Source organism: Oncorhynchus clarkii, chromosome 18, assembly GCF_045791955.1.
Source record: "Oncorhynchus clarkii lewisi isolate Uvic-CL-2024 chromosome 18, UVic_Ocla_1.0, whole genome shotgun sequence".
Lineage (NCBI taxonomy): Eukaryota > Metazoa > Chordata > Actinopteri > Salmoniformes > Salmonidae > Oncorhynchus > Oncorhynchus clarkii.
The window spans coordinates 9,526,827-9,545,384 of record NC_092164.1 but is presented as its reverse complement, the minus strand read 5'-3'; positions in this window follow the sequence as shown (position 1 = coordinate 9,545,384).

Genomic DNA, 18,558 nt, shown 5'->3' with positions numbered 1-18,558 from the left:
AAAAGAGAAGAGCAGATGTGGACACTGATAGGCGGCTGAATTGAAACACAGTGGCTGTGACAGTAAAGCGCTGTACGTGACATCAGGGCTCAGGCTCTGCGCTCCGCAGCGCTGGGTGTTAAGTGGTTTTGACTGACAGACGTTCTGAACTTGAGCACCTCGCTAAAATAAATTATCCCTCCCGCTATTTGGGCAACCTTTGTAAATTGTTTTGTTGTCTAAGAGAGCTGTAAATGAAGAGGACTCGATGTATTTTTGGAAAGATGAGACGTTGAGAATTATAGTAAATAGGGCTTTGATGTCATAAAAGAAAGCCAAACACGCGTGTTTTTGCACTTCCCATTTCCATATCATAAAACTCGTAATATACATTGTCAACGTTTATGATCACTGTGTTTGATGTACAGTGACCTGATGACATGGCGGAATACCCTGGGTTGTTCTGAACAGAATAAACCCATGTTTGTGGTATTGTAAAGACATGTGGCGGGGAACGGGTCTGGGTGAACCCGTGACACTGTTCTACACGCACTAAAATCACGATCTGATCCTCTGATTTGTTTTGTTAAAGCCGAACACTCTTAAGATGTTTCTGTTGTTGTTGTTGTTGTTGTTGTTGCCGTGTTGGCAACCGAACACACTTTCAAACGATGCCCACCTGACCAGGATTCGAATTTATAATGGACTGGGTTTGTTTTTTCAGGAATGCGTAAAAACAACAACAGTAATAGTGTGATGGCGAAACAACTACACGTTTGCTTGTTCTAGTTCCTCAAGGTGGCACAGATAGGAGAGCTCAGAATAGCACCTGATAGTTTAAAACTCTTATTTGAGTCATAAAAGTGTCGGAACTGCGCACACTTTGCACACACACTTCTCCCAAACTCTTGTAATTTGTTTTGTTGTCTTATGTTGCGCCTACCCCAAATTTTCCATGAATATTCTTCTCATGTTACTGAATGTATCCGTAGTATTGATTAGATTTTGTGAGGCGGTAAAAATTAGAATACATGTAAAATGCGGATGTGAAATGTATTCATCCCGGTATACATTGTGAAAGACCAAGGATTGGCGCAAGAGGAGATGGCTGCCGTTTTATGAGCTCCGAGCCAATTGTGCTATTGTGTGTTTCCTAATTATTTGTATGTTTTATTTGTAATAAAAAAAAATATATATATTATATATTTTATTACTTCAGTTTATTTGAATGAATAGTTTCTAAACACATACATATTTGTTAAACTGCAATGCTGTTAAGTAAGCATTTCATGTTGTTAAGTAAGCATTTCAATGCTGTTAAGTAAGCATTTCAATGTTGTTAAGTAGCATTTCAATGTTGTTAAGTAAGCATTTCAATGTTGTTAAGTGGCATTTCAATGTTGTTAAGTAAGCATTTCAATGTTGTTAAGTAAGCATTTGACAAAAACCATTTGATTTGAGTAATGTGATGAAGGCACTGGTAGGTAGGGATTATACAGAGAACAGCTGGTCCATAGGAAGGGATTATACAGAGAACAGCTGGTCTATAGGAAGGGATTATAGAGAGAACAGCTGGCCTATAGGAAGGGATTATACAGAGAACAGCTGGCCTATAGGAAAGGATTATACAGAGAACAGCTGGCCTATAGGAAAGGATTATACAGAGAACAGCTGGCCTATAGGAAGGGATTATACAGAGAACAGCTTGCCTATAGGAAGGGATTATACAGAGAACAGCTGGCCTATAGGAAAGGATTATACAGAGAACAGCTGGCCTATAGGAAAGGATTATACAGAGAACAGCTGGCCTATAGGAAGGGATTATACAGAGAACAGCTTGCCTATAGGAAGGGATTATACAGAGAACAGCTGGTCCATAGGAAGGGATTATACAGAGAACAGCTGGCCTATAGGAAGGGATTATGCAGAGAACAGCTGGTCTATAGGAAGGGATTATACAGAGAACAGCTGGTACATAGGAAGGGATTATACAGAGAACAGCTGGCCTATAGGAAGGGATTATACAGAGAACAGCTGGTCCATAGGAAGGGATTATACAGAGAACAGCTGGCCTATAGGAAGGGATTATACAGAGAACAGCTGACCTATATGAAGGGATTATACAGAGAACAGCTGGCCTATAGGAAGGGATTATACAGAGAACAGCTGGTCTATAGGATGGGATTATACAGAGAACAGCTGGCCTATAGGAAGGGATTATACAGAGAACAGCTGGTCCATAGGAAGGGATTATACAGAGAACAGCTGGTCCATAGGAAGGGATTATACAGAGAACAGCTGGCCTATAGGAAGGGATTATACAGAGAACAGCTGACCTATAGGAAGGGATTATACAGAGAACAGCTGGCCTATAGGAAGGGATTATACAGAGAACAGCTGGTCTATAGGAAGGGATTATACAGAGAACAGCTGGTCTATAGGAAGGGATTATACAGAGAACAGCTGACCTATAGGAAGGGATTATACAGAGAACAGCTGGCCTATAGGAAGGGATTATACAGAGAACAGCTGGCCTGTAGGAAGGGATTATACAGAGAACAGCTAGCCTATAGGAAGGGATTATACAGAGAACAGCTGGCCTATAGGAAGGGATTATACAGAGAACAGCTGGCCTATAGGAAGGGATTATACATATATCAAACACTTGGTTCACGTGGTCAAATATAAAGTTATATTTACCCCATAAATGGTTATGCTTTTCCAATGTACATCCTAACCCGTGTTAGAAACCTGGCTAGGAGTCATATCCTAAATATATAGCATCCATAGATAAGGATCAAGACAAGAACAAACAGGCTCTTCAACAGGCTCTTGTGAGAGATCTATGTAATAGCTCGGTCAGATCAACCAGATAATCCCTTTATTGAAAGAAGAGAGGATCACGTCTGTTTGTCCCACCGACTGCTCTGACGGCCGTTATAGATTTAACACGTCAAACAGGAGTGACTCGGTGTAGGTCCAGCTTTGACAACAGCCGTGTCTGGCGTCTGCCGGCTAGGAGAACAGAGAACAAAGAACATACACATTTAGAGCTTAGAACACAGATGTTTCTTACTTGTTAAAAATCCTCTTAGATCGGGGGAGACGAAGGCAAGGAGACGAGGTTAAAGAAGGATTTTTAAGCCTTCAGAAAATTGAGACATGGATTGTGTATGTGGTGCCATTCAGAGGATGAATGGGAAAGGCAAAAAATATGTAATGTGAATGCTGTTCATTGACGCGAGCCTACCGTACGAGCTGAATGCCTTCTATGCTCGCTTGGAGGCAAGCGACATCGAACCACGCACGAGAGCACCAGCTGTTCCTGATGACTGTGTGATCACGCTGTCCGTAGTTAGTGTGAGTTAGACCTTTAAACAGGTAAAGATTCACAAGGCCACTGGGGTAGACAGATTACTTCATTAAACATTTACCATCCCGTCATGCTCACGGTAATGTACTAAAATGCAGAGTTGCCCATTATTTTGTGTAGAAGTGTGTGTGTATGTGTGTCTGTGTGTGTGTGTGTGTGTGTCTGTGTGTGTGTCTGTGGTAGATTCTATAGAGGTGCAGCAACACACCAAAAGATGTAGTTTCTCATGGACGAACGGTATCTCATCCCTCCAATAGTTTTCCCTAGAACCTCATAGAATCTATGCTAAAGTGCGTTGTAGCTGTTCTAGCGGCCCGTGGTGGCGGAGCGCCCTGTTGAGACACTTTACGTTGCCGGGGTGGCGGAGGGCCCTGTTGAGACACTTTACGTTGCCGTGGTGGCGGAGGGCCCTGTTGAGACACTTTACGTTGCCGTGGTGACGGAGCGCCCTGTTGAGACACTTTACGTTGCCTGGTGGCTGAGGGCCCTGTTGAGACACTTTACGTTGCCGTGGTGACGGAGCGCCCTGTTGAGACACTTTACGTTGCCGTGGTGACGGAGCGCCCTGTTGGGACACTTTACGTTGCCTGGTGGTGGAGCGCCCTGTTGAGACACTTTACGTTGCCGTGGTGACGGAGCGCCCTGTTGAGACACTTTACGTTGCCGTGGTGACGGAGCGCCCTGTTGAGACACTTTACGTTGCCTGGTGATGGAGGGCCCTGTTGAGACACTTTACGTTGCCGTGGTGACGGAGCGCCCTGTTGAGACACTTTACGTTGCCGTGGTGACGGAGCGCCCTGTTGATACACTTTACGTTGCCGTGGTGACGCAGCGCCCTGTTGAGACACATTACGTTGCCGTGGTGACGGAGCGCCCTGTTGATACACTTTACGTTGCCGTGGTGGCGCAGCGCCCTGTTGAGACACTTTACGTTGCCGTGGTGACGGAGCGCCCTCTTGAGACACTTCACGTTGCCGTGGTGGCGGAGCGCCCTGTTGAGACACTTTACGTTGCCGTGGTGGCGGAGCGCCCTGTTGAGACTTTTTACGTTGCCGTGGTGACGGAGTGCCCTGTTGAGACACTTTACGTTGCCGTGGTGACAGAGCGCCCTGTTGGGACACTTTACGTTGCCGTGGTGACGGAGAGCCCTGTTGAGACACTTTACGTTGCCGTGGTGACGGAGCACCCTGTTGAGACACTTTACGTTGCCGTGGTGACGGAGCGCCCCGTTGAGACACTTTACGTTGCCGTGGTGACGGAGCGCCCTGTTGAGACACTTTACGTTGCCGTTTGCTTTAGTTCTGGACGTTGCACATCAACATTGCTGTTGCAGGTTTGACCTGGGCTCAAAAACACATGTGGGAATTTAAACACAACAATATGGGGCCGGGGTCAAATTAGAACACGTGGGTCTACTTTGTCAAACTACTGGCGTGTGGGGAGGAGGAGTGGGGAGGAGGAGCAGGGAGGAGAAGAAGCAGGGAGGTAGAGGAGGTGTGAAAAGGAGGAGTGTGGAGGAGGAGCAGGGAGGAGGAGAAGCAGGGATGAGGTCTACTTTGTCAAACTACTGGCCAATGAAAAGAGCTCATTGACGCTGACTCATGAATGAAACAACAGCATTGGCGAAGGGTAAATTAGGGTAAGACTATGGATCCAGTAGTCCTCTAACTCATACAGTGGAGAGATTTCATGTTTGCAGTAGTGTGGGTCACTGAGAAGCGTGGTGAGCCTGTAAATGCTAAAAGTCTCCGGGCTGTGTTGCAGTTTTAATTGCTTGACATTTGCATACCGAGGAGTTTATCAGTTGTGCATAGCAGGTCTCTGCTACGTATTATAATATTCAAATCACCAGAGTGACATCTGCCTTTTGGCAAAAACACAGACATTTTCCTCCTACCTCTCACCAAAAAAAAAAGACTAGAGAAGACAAACAATAGGAGGAGCAGGGAGGAGGTGTGGGGAGAAGGAGTGGGGAGGTAGGAGCAGGGAGGAGGAGCAGGGAGGAGGTGTGGGGAGAAGGAGTGGGGAGGAGGAGCAGGGAGGAGGAGCAGGGAGGAGGAGGAGGATCTGGGAGGAGGAGAAGCAGGGAGGAAGAGGAGGTGTGGAGAGGAGGAGAATCAGGGAGGAGGAGAAGCAGGGAGGAGGAGTGGGGAGGAGGAGGAGGTGTGGGGAGGAGGAGTGGGGAGGAGGAGGAGGTGTGGGGAAGAGGAGGAGTGGAGAAAAGGAGGAGGTGTGGGGACTAGGAGGAGGTGTGGGGAGGAAAAGGAGTGGAAAGGAGGAGGAGAGGGGAGGAGGAGGTGTGGGGAGGAGGAGTGAGGAGGAGGAGGAGTGGGGAGGAGAAGTGGGGAGTGGGGATGAGGAGGAGTGGGGTGTAGGAGTGGGGAGGAGGAGGAGGGGGAGAGGGGAGGAGGAGGAGGAGTGGGAGTGGGGAGGAGGAGGAGGAGGAGTGGGGAGGAGGAGGAGGAGGAGGAGGAGGAGGAGGAGGAGTGGGAGTGGGGAGGAGGAGGAGTGGGGAGGAGTAGGAGTGGGGAGGAGGAGTGGGGTGTAGGAGTGGGGAGTGGGGAGGAGGAGGAGGAGGAGGAGAGGTAGAGGGGAGGAGGGGGAGGAGGTGGAGTGGGGAGGAGGAGGAGGAGGAGGAGTGGGAGTGGGGAAGAGGAGGGGGAGTGGGGAGGAGGAGGAGTGGGGAGGGGGAGTGGGGTGTAGGAGTGGGGAGTTGGGAGGAGGAGGAGGAGGAGAGGTAGAGGGGAGGAGGGGGAGGAGGTGGAGTGGGGAGGAGGAGGAGGATGAGTGGGAGTGGGGAGGAGGAGGAGGAGTGGGGAGGAGTAGGAGTGGGGAGGAGGAGTAGGAGTGGGGAGGAGGAGGGGGAGAGGGGAGGAGGGGGAGGAGGTGGACTGGAGAGGAGGAGGAGCAGGGAGCAGAGGAAAAAGGTCTGAAATGATGCTGATGGACAGAGAATGCCCATTAGGCCACGGACGATTCTGTTTCGCTTTTCACACCTTCTCAATCATGATGGATCCGGGCAGACAGTGCTTGAATTCCAAATGGAACCCTATTCCCTATATACAGTGCACTACTTTTGACCAGAGCCCATTGTGCACTGTAGCCTATACAGAAAAGGGTGCTATTTGGGACTTAAGCCAGTGTTGAAGGGTGAATCTCTTTCTCAATCACAGATGTGGCCCACTGTTGATTCCACAGCACTCCTGGGTTCCACAAAACACAATCCAGCAGAATCCAGAAAACAATTTGATTGCATCCTTCCACTCGCAAGTAGCCTAAAAAGTTGAAATGCTGGGAAATACGACAATATCATGACGACAATACGATGCAATTTGGAGTTGGAAGATAGAGAGCTATGATGCAAACAGATAGAGAAGCTAAACAATTGTGATAACTCTCATGAATATAAACATTGTCTGATTTGCTGCTCACTCACTCTCTCTGACACGGCTCAGTCTAGGACAGACAGAGCATATCTCCTGGAAGTCTGTCTGGGCGTCACAAATGGTGCCCCATTCCCTAAGTAGTGCACAACTTTAGACCAAGGGTCCATGGAGAAGTGGTGCACTACTTTAGACCAGGGGTCCATGGAGAAGTAGTGCACTACTTTAGACCAAGGGTCCATGGAGAAGTAGTGCACTACTTTAGACCAGGGGTCCATGGAGAAGTAGTGCACTACTTGAGACCAAGGGTCCATGGAGAAGTAGTGCACTACTTTAGACCAAGGTCCATGGAGAAGAAGTGCACTACTTTAGACCAAGGGTCCATGGAGAAGTAGTGCACTACTTTAGACCAAGGGTCCATGGAGAAGTAGTGCACTACTTTAGACCAAGGGTCCATGGAGAAGTAGTGCACTACTTTAGACCAGCCATCTACAAATATACACCTATCACTCAGCTACCTACAAATATACACCTACCACTCAGTTACTTACAAATATAACCCTACGACTCAGCTACCTACAAATATACACCTACCACTCAGCTACCTACAAATATACACCTACCACTCAGTTACTTACAAATATAACCCTACCACTCAGCTACCTACAAATATACACCTACCACTCAGCTACCTACAAATATACACCTACCACTCAGCTACCTACAAATATACACCTACCACTCAGTTACTTACAAATATAACCCTACCACTCAGCTACCTACAAATATACACCTACCACTCAGCTACCTACGGAGACACACCTACCTCTCAGCTACCTACAATTATCCACCTACCACTCAGGTGGACGATCAGCCAATGAGAGAGACTCTGGTGATCGGCCTCATTTTGTAGTACTCCATCTCTGTTACAGTATAGCAGCATCACCTGTTATCTTATTATGTGCCCTCCCTTCAAAGGATGGAGGATGGGCATCGGAATGACCTTTAATCTGGGATGAGGTCAAGTACTTCTGGGTGGAAAGGTCAGTGGTAACACCATGCAAACAGAGGGGAAGACAGTGGTTGACCTCACCCTAAACCCTATACAGACAAACACAGATTACTACTTCCTCTGCACTGGGCCAATACATAATCCTGATTATAGACAGACACAGATTACTACTTCCTCTGCACTCGACCAATACATAATCCTGATTATAGACAGTCAGAGATTACTACTTCCTCTGCACTGGGCCAATACATAAACCTGATTATAGACAGACACAAATTACTACTTCCTCTGCACTGGGCCAATACATAATCCTGATTATAGACAGACAGAGATTACTACTTTCTCTGCACTGTGGCAAGACTTTATTCTGATTATAGACAGACAGAGATTACTACTTTCTCTGCACTGTGCCAAGACTTTATTCTGATTATAGACAGACAGAGATTACTACTTCCTCTGCACTGTGGCAAGACTTTATTCTGATTATAGACAGACACAGATTACTACTTCCTCTGTCAGTCGAGACCCAAATTGAACCAGGTTTTCTTAGTCGGGACCCAAATTGAACCAGGTTTTCTCATTCCAGACCCAAATTGAACCAGGTTTTCTCATTCCAGACCCAAATTGAACCAGGTTTTCTCAGTCTGGACCCAAATTGAACCAGGTTTTCTCAGTCGAGACCCAAATTGAACCAGGTTTTCTCAGTCGAGACCCAAATTGAACCAGGTTTTCTCAGTCGAGACCCAAATTGAACCAGGTTTTTTCAGTCGAGACCCAAATTGAACCAGGTTTTTTCAGTCGAGACCCAAATTGAACCAGGTTTTCTCAGTCGGGACCCAAATTAAACCAGGTTTTTTCAGTCGAGACCCAAATTGAACCAGGTTGTCTCAGTCGGGACCCAAATTAAACCAGGTTTTCTCAGTCGGGACCCAAATTGAACCAGGTTTTCTCAGTCGTGAAACAGTATAAAACAATATATATAGAGAGTCGATGGACACAAACAGGTTCATCAATCTATATAAACAACAACAAAAAATCCCATTAAAAAAATCTGTCCATTTAAACTAGAGATATCTGTTTTTGCATTGGATGCGTTCTCAGAAATATTTCCTGAGCTTTGGTCACGGATCCCTCCGGAACTTTCCACACAGAAGTTTTTGTTGTCCCCTATTCCCTCTGATTGGTAGTTGTATATACGTTCCCTTTGGTTTCCATTGGCTGTCCATTATTGTCACAATGTCCGTCGGTGCGTGTGAGTACCTGCGCTGTGTGTTTTGGTCTTTCGTGCCCTTGTGGATTGCGCAGACGATTACGGGTCTCGTCCCGTGTGTTAATCATTGTGCGATTGTGTTATTTATTTGAGGTACTCCTTGCTCTTTTGTTTACGTTTCAAAGCCCTGTGTTTTGTGTTGGGTGTTCGTTTGGTCTTCGTAATCGTGCCTTTACATGGAACGCTGTAATTTGGGCTGAATTTAAAAAAACTATTACGTAATCCTGCGCCTGTCTCCCGAATCTCTTCATGCCAGTGTGACAGCTTTCTTATACAGTAATGTTCTAGATTTAAAGGACAGACACTTTAAAACCTTGTTTCTTATACAGTAGCGTTCTAGATTTAAAGGACAGACACTTTAAAACCTTGTTTCTTATACAGTAATGTTCTAGATTTAAAGGACAGACGTTAAAACCTTGTTTCTTATACCGTAATGTACTAGATTTAATTAATTAAGGGACACACTTTAAAACCTTATTTCTTCTGAATTATTGGACTGTCTATTTTACCATTTATGAAAATGTAATTCAAATCAGTTTCTCTGGGCTCTAGTTTCTCTGGGCTATAGTTTCTCTGGGCTATAGTTTCTCTGGGCTATAGTTTCTCTGGGTTATAGTTTCTCTGGGCTATAGTTTCTCTGGGTTATAGTTTCTCTGGGCTCTAGTTTCTCTGGGCTATAGTTTCTCTGGGCTATAGTTTCTCTGGGCTATAGTTTCTCTGGGTTATAGTTTCTCTGGGCTCTAGTTTCTCTGGGCTCTAGTTTCTCTGGGCTATAGTTTCTCTGGGTTATAGTTTCTCTGGGCTCTAGTTTCTCTGGGCTATAGTTTCTCTGGGCTATAGTTTCTCTGGGCTATAGTTTCTCAGGGCTATAGTTTCTCTGGGCTATAGTTTCTCTGGGCTATAGTTTCTCTGGGCTATAGTTTCTCTGGGCTATAGTTTCTCTGGGCTATAGTTTCTCTGGGCTATAGTTTCTCTTGGCTATAGTTTCTCTGGGTTATAGTTTCTCTGGGCTATAGGGGGACAGAGAGATAATAAACTCCCTGGTTTGAGACCACTAAATCACATGTCCTCTCAGAGGTGGACAGAGAGATAATAAACTCCCTGGTTTGAGACCACTAAATCACATGTCCTCTCAGAGGGGGACAGAGAGATAATAAACTCCCTGTTTTGAGATGACTAAATCACATGTCCTCTCAGAGGTGGACAGAGAGATAATAAACTCCCTGGTTTGAGACCACTAAATCACATGTCCTCTCAGAGGTGGACAGAGAGATAATAAACTCCCTGGTTTGAGATCACTAAATCACATGTCCTCTCAGAGGTGGACAGAGAGATAATAAACTCCCTGGTTTGAGACCACTAAATCACATGTCCTCTCAGAGGTGGACAGAGAGATAATAAACTCCCTGGTTCGAGACCACTAAATCACATGTCCTCTCAGAGGTGGACAGAGAGATAATAAACTCCCTGGTTTGAGATCACTAAATCACATGTCCTCTCAGAGGTGGACAGAGAGATAATAAACTCCCTGGTTTGAGACCACTAAATCACATGTCCTCTCAGAGGTGGACAGAGAGATAATAAACTCGCTGGTTTGAGACCACTAAATCACATGTCCTCTCAGAGGTGGACAGAGAGATAATAAACTCCCTGGTTTGAGACCACTAAATCACATGTCCTCTCAGAGGTGGACAAAGAGATAATAAACTCCCTGGTTTGAGACCACTAAATCACATGTCCTCTCAGAGGTGGACAGAGAGATAATAAACTCGCTGGTTTGAGACCACTAAATCACATGTCCTCTCAGAGGTGGACAGAGAGATAATAAACTCCCTGGTTTGAGACCACTAAATCACATGTCCTCTCAGAGGTGGACAAAGAGATAATAAACTCCCTGGTTTGAGACCACTATTTCAACCTAAATAGTGCTGCTAATATGGAAAATATTGTGATTGAAGAAACATTTTCAGAGATTAAATTAATTTGAATGTGTAGGTTCATTATCGTGTAAAGACAACTTTGTACCTGGTTTAATTAATCGTAGACATCCCACTCAAAAACCTCCCTCGACCCAAATTTGGGCCGCGACCCACCAGTTGAGAATCTCTACTCTAAAACATCCGGTTGCCTGAGTGTTATATCAATATATCGGACTGGGTTTTTTGTTACTTGAAAAAGAACGTTTACGATTTAACGATATATTCCCAAGAAATGTCCATTTATGTAAATTATTCTTAGCAGTTACGTAATTATCAATTCATGAAACATCGTATCAAATAATAATATCCCTGGTCCATTTTCATATTTTGTCTGACATAATTCCTTTTTAAGCCTGGGTTGAATGTATGATTCATGAATACGTTGGAGATTTGATGGCCATTGAATACATCATTTCACCACTTCAGAGGTATACAAAGCACTTAATATATTAATTTCGCACACTGAATCAGGGTGGCTTTTTCAGTGAGAAGCGGAAAGGAAGTGCTTCAATTGAGACATATGGCCTATCCCCTTTCAAGAGGATGAGAAACACTGAAAGAGCAGTACAATATTGGTTTAAGTACATCATCTCCCTGAGTCCTGTTACTGCACACCCAGGCTAGACTCTGATCTAGCCCTTACCTGTTTACCCAGAGACAAAACTATCCTATCCCCAGGTCCCAAAGCTCTCTCTCGTCCCAAGCCCTGAGAACAAAGTTGGCAGTCCCTTCTCGAGCCAAGTATATCTCAAGTCCACGATTCCCCACCCTCGGAGTTGAGTGCAGATGAGAGATTTTCCGTAGTGACCCTTCGACTCCTCAGACTCCTCCGATTCCTTAGAGTTGATACGTACCTACGTTTGTCCTTTTGTTCGAATGCATTTCTTCGTTTGCCGATTACCTTACTTTTTTAATACAACACTTTCTTCAATATAAACACCAACTATCTCCTCGTTGAGATTTAAACGTATTGATCTTCAGCAAACCGAGAAAGACAGGTAAGAACAGAGGACAGACAGAGGTACAAGATAAGGGTGGAAGAATTTACACTTTTGGAAGTGAATTGAAGGAGTCAGGGAAGTCATAGGTTCACTCTAGCCTCCTCTACTCCATCTCCCTCCCAACCACTAGCTCCCCAGCCTCCTCTACTCCATCTCCCTCCCAACCACTAGCTCCAAGCCCCAACCTCCTCTACTCCATCTCCCTCCCAACCACTAGCTCCCCAGCCTCCTCTACTCCATCTCCCTCCCAACCACTAGCTCCCCAGCCTCCTCTACTCCATCTCCCTCCCAACCACTAGCTCCCCAGCCTCCTCTACTCCATCTCCCTCCCAACCACTAGCTCCCCAGCCTCCTCTACTCCATCTCCCTCCCAACCACTAGCTCCCCAGCCTCCTCTACTCCATCTCCCTCCCAACCACTAGCTCCAAGCCCCAAACTCCTCTACTCCATCTCCCTCCCAACCACTAGCTCCAAGCCCCAACCTCCTCTACTCCGTCTCCCTCCCAACCAATAGCTCCCCAGCCTCCTCTACTCCATCTCCCTCCCAACCACTAGCTCCAAGCCCCAACCTCCTCTACTCCATCTCTCTCCCAATCACTAGCTCCCAGCCCCAACCTCCTCTACTCCATCTCCCTCCCAACCACAAGCTCCAAGCCCCAACCTCCTCTACTCTGTCTCCCTCCCAACCACTAGCTCCCAGCCTCCTCTACTCCATCTCCCTCCCAACCACTAGCTCCCCAGCCTCCTCTACTCCATCTCCCTCCCAACCACTAGCTCCCCAGCCTCCTCTACTCCATCTCCTTCCCAACCACTAGCTCCCAGCCCCAGCCTCCATCTCCCTCCCAACCGCTAGCTCCCAGCCCCAGCCTCCATCTCACTCCCAACCACTAGCTCCCAGCCTCCTCTACTCAGTCTCCCTCCCAACCACTAGCTCCCAGCCCCAGCCTCCATCTTCCTCCCAACCACTAGCTCCCAGCCCCAGACTCCATCTTCCTCCCAACCACTAGCTCCCAGTCCCAGCCTCCATCTCCCTCCCAAGCCTCCCTCCCCAGCCTCCTCTACTCCATCTCCCTCCCAACCACTAGCTCCCAGCCTCCTCTACTCTGTCTCCCTCCTCTACTCCATCTTCCCTCCCAACCACTAGCTCCCAGCCCCAGCCTCCATCTCCCTCCCAATCACTAGCTCCCAGCCCCAACCTCCATCTCCAGCCTTCCTGGCCCCCCTACAGCTCAGGCTGATTTGTTTTGCTGCTCCGCGGGAGAGGGCACCCTCGACTACAGCTGGAAAGGGGTTTTAATCTCAGAGACCATTACATCTCTGCTTGTTCCTCAGTGGATGGGCTTGTTTTGGTGAGATATGTGTTGGCTTTACAGCGATAATGACGCGTCCCAGACTCCTTTAAGGGGCATGGAGGCTTGGATTGTGTTGGCCCCCTGTGCCTCAGTACCGTTGTGAATTACCTGGAAGCAAAACACAAGATGTGAATTGTGGCTGTATCTCCTAGGCAATATGACCAGCTTGTTATTGGTGGCCAATTTCCTCTGCTTGTTTTATCTGTTAGTTTTAACGTTAGATTTAGAGGGAAACTATGTAGATGTTTGATTTAAAGTTAGATTTAGAGGGGGAAAAAATGTAGCTGTTTGTTTTGTGTGATTTGTTTTCAGATGACACCTTGACTCTCCTCTCTCTCACTGTTTTCATTTCTTTATATGTTAAACTTCACAATTTATTCTTAGACAATTACTCTTAAAGCTTTCTTCAACCTGTCAAACAATCTCCGTAAATCAACAACCAACAAAGGAAGGACCCTGTGTTACTGTGTCTCTCATATAACCACAACCCTGTGTTACTGTCTCTCATAGAACCACAACCCTGTGTTACTGTGTTACTGTGTCTCTCATATAACCACAGCCCTGTGTTACTGTGTTACTGTGTCTCTCATAGAACCACAGCCCTGTGTTACTGTGTTACTGTGTCTCTCATATAACCACAGCCCTGTGTTACTGTCTCTCATATAACCACAACCCTGTGTTACTGTGTCTCTCATATCACCACAGCCCTGTGTTACTGTCTCTCATATCACCACAGCCCTGTGTTACTGTGCCTCTCATATCACCACAGCCCTGTGTTACTGTGTTACTGTGTCTCTCATATCACCACAACCCTGTGTTACTGTGTCTCTCATATCACCACAACCCTGTGTTACTGTGTCTAACATAGAACCACCACCCTGTGTTACTGTTTCTCATAGAACCACAGCCCTGTGTTACTGTGTCTCTCATATAACCACAACCCTGTGTTACTGTCTCTCATATCACCACAACCCTGTGTTACTGTGTTACTGTGTGTCTCATATAACCACAGCCCTGTGTTACTGTGTTACTGTCTCTCATATAACCACAACCCTGTGTAACTGTGTCTCTCATATCACCACAACCCTGTGTTACTGTGTCTCTCATATCACCACAACCCTGTGTTACTGTGTCTCTCATATAACCACAACCCTGTGTTACTGTGTCTCTCATATAACCACAACCCTGTGTTACTGTCTCTCATATCACCACAACCCTGTGTTACTGTGTTACTGTGTGTCTCATATAACCACAGCCCTGTGTTTCTGTCTCTCATAGAACCACAACCCTGTGTTACTGTGTTACTGTGTGTCTCATATAACCACATCCCTGTGTTACTGTGTCTCTCATAGAACCACAACCCTGTGTTTCTGTCTCTCATATAACCACAGCCCTGTGTTACTGTGTTACTGTCTCTCATATAACCACAACCCTGTGTTACTGTCTCTCATATAACCACAGCCCTGTGTTACTGTGTCTCTCATATAACCACAACCCTGTGTTACTGTGTCTCTCATATAACCACAACCCTGTGTTACTGTCTCTCATATAACCACAACCCTGTGTTACTGTGTTACTGTCGCTAATATAACCACAGCCCTGTGTTACTGTCTCTCATATAACCACAGCCCTGTGTTACTGTGTTACTGTGTCTCTCATATCACCACAGCCCTGTGTTACTGTGTTACTGTGCCTCTCATATAACCACAACCCTGTGTTACTGTCTCTCATATAACCACAGCACTGTGTTACTGTGTCTCTCATATAACCACAACCCTGTGTTACTGTGTCTCTCATATCACCACAACCCTGTGTTACTGTCTCTCATAGAACCACAACCCTGTGTTACTGTGTCTCTCATATAACCACAGCCCTGTGTTACTGTGTTACTGTGTCTCTCATATAACCACAACCCTGTGTTACTGTGTCTCATATAACCACAACCCTGTGTTACTGTGTATCTCATATAACCACAGCCCTGTGTTACTGTGTTACTGTGTCTCATATAACCACAGCCCTGCGTTATTGTGTTACTGTCTCTTATATAACCACATCCCTGTGTTACTGTGTTACTGTCTCTCATATAACCACAGCCCTGTGTTACTGTGTCTCTCATATAACCACATCCCCGTGTTACTGTGTCTCTCATAAAACCACATCCCTGTGTTACTGTGTCTCTCATATAACCACATCCCTGTGTTACTGTGTCTCTCATGTAACCACATCCCTGTGTTACTGTGTCTCTCACATAACCACATCCCTGTGTTACTATGTCTCTCATATAACCACATCCCTTTGTTACTGTGTCTCTCATATAACCAAATCCCTGTGTTACTGTCTCTCATATAACCACACCCCTGTGTTACAGTGTCTCTCATATAACCACATCCCTGTGTTACTGTGTCTCTCATAAAACCACATTCCTGTGTTACTGTGTCTCTCATATAAACACAACCCTGTGTTACTGTCTCTCATATAACCACAGCCCTGTGTTACTGTGTTACTCATATAACCACAACCCTGTTTTACTGTGTTACTGTGTCTCATATAACCACAACCCTGTGTTAGTGTGTTACTGTATCTCATATAACCACAACCCTGTGTTACTGTGTTACTGTGTCTCTCATATAACCACAACCCTGTGTTACTGTGTTACTGTCTCTCATAGAATCACAACCCTGTGTTACTGTCTCTCATATAACCACAACCCTGTGTTGCTGTGTTAATGTCTCTCATATAACCACAGCCTTGTGTTACTGTCTCTCGTAGAACCACAACCCTGTGTTACTGTCTCTCACATAACCACAGCCCTGTGTTACTGTGTCTCTCATATAACCACAACCCTGTGTTACTGTGTTAATGTCTCTCATATAACCACAGCCTTGTGTTACTGTCTCTCGTAGAACCACAACCCTGTGTTACTGTCTCTCACATAACCACAGCCCTGTGTTACTGTGTCTCTGTCTCTCATAGAACCACAACCCTGTGTGACTGTCTCTCATATAACCACAACCCTGTGTCTCTGTCTCTCATAGAACCACAACCCTGTGTTATTGGGTTACTGTGTCTCTCATATAACCACAACCCTGTGTTACTCTGTTACTGTGCCTCTCATATAACCACAACCCTGTGCTACTGGGTTACTGTCTCTCATAGAACCACAACCCTGTGTTACTGTGTTACTGTCTCACATAGAACCACAACCCTGTGTTACTGGCTCTCATAGAACCACAGCCCTGTGTTACTGTGTCTCTCATATAACCACAGCCCTGTGTTACCCAGTCTCTCATATAACCACAACCCTGTATTACTGTGTCTCTGTCTCTCATATAACCACAACCCTGTGTTACTGTGTCTCTCATAGAACCACAGCCCCGAGTTACTGTGTTACTGTCTCTCATATAACCACAGCCTTGTATTACTGTCTCTCATAGAACCACAACCCTGTGTTACTGTCTCTCATATAACCACATCCTTGTGTTATTGTGTCTCTCATATAACCACAACCCTGTGTTACTGTGTCTCTCATATAACCACAACCCTGTGTTACTGGGTTACTGTCTCTCATAGAACCACAACCCTGTGCTACTGTGTTACTGTCTCTCATAGAACCACAACCCTGTATTACTGTGTCTCTGTCTCTCATAGAACCACAACCCTGTGTTACTGTGTTACTGTCTCTCATAGAACCACAACCCTGTGTTACTGGCTCTCATAGAACCACAGCCCTGTGTTACTGTGTCTCTCATAGAACCACAACCCTGTGTTACTGTCTCTCATATAACCACATCCTTGTGTTACTGTGTGTCTCATATAACCACAACCCTGTGTTACTGTGTCTCTCATATAACCACATCCCTGTGTTACTGGCTCTCATAGAACCACAACCCTGTGTTACTGTGTCTCTGTCTCTTATATAACCACAACCATGTTTCTCTGTCTCTCATTTAACCACAAACCTGTGTTACTGTGTTACTGTGTCTCTCATATAACCACAATCCTGTGTTACTGGGTCACTGTCTCTCATAGAACCACAACCCTGTGTTACTGTGTCTCTCATATCACCACAGCCCTGTGTTACTGTGTTACTGTGTCTCTCATATCACCACAACCCTGTGTTACTGTGTCTCTCATATCACCACAACCCTGTGTTACTGTGTCTCTCATATAACCACAACCCTGTGTTACTGGTTTACTGTCTCTCATAGAAACACAGCCCTGTGTTACTGTGTTACTGTGTCTAATAGAACCACAGCCCTGAGTTACTGTATCTCTCATATAACCACAGCCCTGTGTTACTGTGTCTCTCATATAACCACAGCCCTGTGTTACTGTGTTACTGTCTCTCATAGAACCACAACCCTGTATTACTGTGTCTCTCATATAACCACATCCTTGTGTTACTGTGTCTCTCATATATCCACAGCCCTGTGTTACTGTGTCTCTCATATAACCACAACCCTGTGTTACTGTGTCTCTCATATAACCACAGCCCTGTGTTACTGTGTCTCTCATATAACCACAGCCCTGAGTTACAGTGTCTCTGTCTCTCATATAACCGCATCCTTGTGTCTGGGGTCTCTGTGTCTCTCACCCTCCCTGAGAAACTGGGACAGGCCATTCATCATTTTGGGGTCGTGCTCCTTCAGAGCCTACTGTTGACAGAGCTATTAGCCGTTAATCCCTCAAGGACACAGCAGGGCCTGACCTTTGACCCTGGCCCCCATCGACAGGTATGGGAACGCGGGTCACTACGACATGTTCAGCGTCTGTTGCTGTTACATTGAAGGCTCTAGTACATCTTAGGTGGTTGTGATTCATTTCCTATGTGAAAATGCTAGTGGGCAGTGTGTGTGTGTGTGTGTGTGTGTGTCTGGGTCTGTGTGTGTGTCTGTGTGTGTGTCTCTATGTGTGTCTGTGTGTGTGTGTCTCTGTGTGTGTGTGTGCTTGGGTCTGTGTGTGTGTCTGTGTGTGTGTGTGTCTCTATGTGTGTCTGTGTGTGTGTGTCTATGTGTGTCTGTGTGTGTGTGTCTCTGTGTGTCTGTGTGTGTGTGTCTCTGTGTGTGTGTGTGTTTGGGTCTCTGTGTGTGTGTGTGTGTGTGTGTCTGGGTCTGTGTGTGTGTCTGTGTGTATGTTTCTATGTGTGTCTGTGTGTGTGTGTCTATGTGTGTCTGTGTGTGTGTGTCTCTGTGTGTGTGTGTGTTTGGGT